Raw genomic sequence first — 3,768 nt, 5'->3', positions numbered from 1 at the left:
TGATGAAATTTTAATGCCATAACCAACTAGATAAGATTTAGCAAGAAGAGAGGCTACAGATCACTCTCAGAAAGAAAAAGGCATTTACCTCTTAAGCAAAGTTAAGACTAGGTTAGGGTCACTAGTAGGACTTGGAGCTCCTGAATGAGATGGACCTAAAGAGAATCATGGGTCAGCTTAAGGAAGAAGCACTTTCCTGAGCACAGGGCCACTGTGTGTGACTGTGCACACTATGCATTGCACAACTCTAGGGCTCCCATCATGCACATAGATTTTATATTTATTTCGACAATTTTCCAGAAGATGCAGGAAAGAGTCTTGAGGAAGGGGTACCTTTTCTTATTTTGCCCAAAGGCACTGAATTCTCTAAATGTGATGTGGATCTTGAGCCCCGCAGCACTGGAGGATGGCAGCCCTTGTAGAGGTCAAAAATTCAAATGAGAAAAGGAGGGGCCTTCTGATGATATCATTTTCCTGCTCCTGCCCCAGGCTTACCATGCAGACTACAGAGTGATTAGGGATAATTCCTCCCCAGTAGAGAGGAATACAGTCCAACCTAGATATTTTTGGTGCTGATGCTTTGGTAATTTGTAACATACGGTTGTATAAGTTTCCTTCTATACCTCTCCTCTCTCACAATCTACCAGAATACAAGTTGAGAGAGGTACTGTGGGGAAGTAGATGGAAGGGAGGATTGAAAACTCAGAGATATGGTTCTAGACCTGCTCTTTCCTTAACTGGCAACCTCCTTGGGCAAATCATTTGATATCAGTTAACCTCATTTTCCACATCTGTAAAATGAAGGAATTGGACATGCTGATTATTAAAATCACTTCTAGCTCTAAGACTTCAGGATTTCATGAGAACTTTTATAAGACTTTGTGTAGAATTACCTGGTTAGCAAGATAATATTATTTTTAGAATTTTTTCTAATTAGTATCAAGGTGGAGAATTGAAATATCTCCTAAATAAGCTGGATTTAGAATCACCCAATCTGGAACCTAGCAGTATTGTTCTAGGTAAATGTAGGTTTATGAAATTTTAGGAAATTCTCTCTCTCTCTTTCTCTCTCTCTTTCCTTCCCTCCCTATTATCTATTACACTATGTTGTGGTAGGAAGAGCAGTTGACTTTGAAGGTCAGTCAAAAGTTCTGGGTGGAAGTTTCAGCTTTGCCACTCATTAACCATTACCTCGAGCTATTCACTAAACTTTTCTGTCACTTACTTTTCTTATGTTTGAAATGGAAATGCTAACATTCACTTTAAAGCATTACAGTTTAGACAAATCAGAAATATGTTCGTAAGAGCTCTTCATTAACTGTAATATACTCTGTGCATTCAAGGGACCATTAGTATCATGCTGAAGAAAGTTTTCTATCAGAGTGAAATGTTAACAAATGAGACATAAAACCAGAGGTATTGTTTGATAAACAGCCTCCTCCAAAGCAGTCCTCTCTATATCATGCCATGTTATCTTCCCAACACCTCTGGGAGGTGGTTTCATTTTGCCAGGTTTAAAGGTAGGGAAGCTGAAATATAGTTAAATATAGTTCAATTTTATGTTATTGTCTTTGAAAATGGTCATAAGTACATAGCAGGACACTTTACTTTTCTCTCCTACTACATTATGCTAGAAAAGCTTCCATTCTGATAATTTAATAGTATATTTTTATCTCTCTTCACCTGTTTATCTCCTTCACACAGGTTCTCAGTGTGACATTTCCTTTCACATTTTAAAGGAAAGAGTTTTATGAGCCACACACACAAATTTTGTAAGGAGGGAATCAGACACAGAATGTAGATCATTTTTGATTCCTGTTTAAGGGAAAGATAGCCCCTCTGCTCCTGTATGACCTTGGCAAAGTTGGCGAGGTTTATTTTAAACACTGCCAAATGTTTGATCTTTTAAATTAATATGTCCTATGCCTACATAGCAGCCGTCCCCCAGAACCTCAAAAGCAATTCATAGTCATTATTAGTTAATATGCTCAGTGTCCCTGTGAGACAGGCGCAGGGCAGGTGCTGTTATCTGCCTGTTCAATGTGAGAGAACTGGACGTCAATGTGATGCTTCCAGGCTGTTCTAAGGGGGACTGGATGATTCAAGAGGAGATCTCAGTTGTTTACTTAGAATCAGTACTCTCACCAGTATACTTTTCACCCAGGAAAATATTATTTGGGACCAAGAACAGGAATAGTGAACTTGTATTACTAAATCCAAATCCACTGTTTCTTGCTGCCTGGTACTAACCTTTTCTTTTACTCAAACAAGGTTTTATAGATTTTGAAGCACTTAGTCATCCATAAATGCATGTATGCATCAATCTGACCATCCATCCATCCATCCATCCATCCATCCATCCATCCATCCATTCATGTATTCATTAACACGTTCCTCAAAATAAAGTGATTCTTAACAGATGCATGTACAGGGAATAAGGTGGTAAATAAAACAGTGGAAGTAGTCAATTTTATCTGGGGTCAGCTTTAGAGAAGATAAATTGTATCTTGGAAACTGCAACCCATGACATACAAAACCCAAGCAGGTATCAAATTATGCTACTATCAATCTTTAGAGCCATGCTTCTCAGACTGTGGTGTGCATGAGAATCACCTGGAGGGCTTGTTGAAACACACCTTCCTTAGCCTTCATCTCCAGCAACTCTGATTCATAGGTCTGGGGTAAGTGTATTTCTAACAAGCTCCCAGGTCATGTTACTGCTGCTAGCCCATGGACCACACTTAGAGGACCACTGCTTCAGAGGTAGACAGAACTTTGAAACCACTATTTTAACCAGGTGATTCCCATGGATCATTTTTCTAGGACCTCACGTATAATCTAAGAATGACAGAGACCAGTGAGTAAAAACTCTCAGTTTTAAAAAAGAGGCAAGTGTGATCCAGACATTTTCAGTGATTTGCAGATTTCCTAGTTAGTCAGTAGCGAAGTTCACACCACACTACTTTTCATACCATGGTTTCTGTTAAATTTGCCTAATAGAGCTGATCCTCTTCATCTACCAGTTGTAATACAAGTTTTGGTTATTTTAATGAGTATTGAAGTGTTGATGGAAAAGTGACTTGTGAGGGTGGGTATAGAATATCATTGATATTCTTCCTAAGATATGTGTCTTAACTATCTAGGGGCCAGTTTGTACAAAGCACAGAATGATTCATCTCGTTTTCATCTTGAATTTCCTTCAGGGCACACGCACTGTTGGTGGGTGTGGACAATTGCAGTGGGTTGCAATCTAACCCTTGTATAGCTGAATGATGAGTGACAGTCTTTGTTCTTTTTTTCATTCACAATGGAGATAAAAGATCCAGCTCCATGGCAACAACTTTCAGAAGGTTCAGTTGCTTTAGAGGTTTTACAGAAATCTGTTTAGTGAGTAGCTGTACACAATTCTAGAGCCACATTCCATGGACCTCTATTCCAATGGGAAAGTACTATTTATGAACTTTTATGCTTACTGAGTTTATAGATGTCGGAACTCTAGTTCATTTTGACTTGGAATTGGAAGAGTAAGCAATGTATCAGGGGAGAACTGAATTAACAGACTTCTGGCTTTCCATCACGTTAGTATTATAGTGCTGCTCTTATTTTGTCCATCAGTCACACAGGAGACTGGTCTCATGTCTCAACTGGGAATGTAGTTCAGCCTCTGACCTGAGAGTGCTTTAAAATCTGGGCCTTGTCTTCTTTTTCCATCCCCAGGGCCTAGGCAGTGGCTGGCATGTAGTTGAGCCTCAGGAATTGTTTGTTGAA

The sequence above is a fragment of the Mesoplodon densirostris genome, chromosome 3, assembly GCF_025265405.1.
Source record: "Mesoplodon densirostris isolate mMesDen1 chromosome 3, mMesDen1 primary haplotype, whole genome shotgun sequence".
Lineage (NCBI taxonomy): Eukaryota > Metazoa > Chordata > Mammalia > Artiodactyla > Ziphiidae > Mesoplodon > Mesoplodon densirostris.
This window is presented reverse-complemented; position numbering follows the sequence as displayed.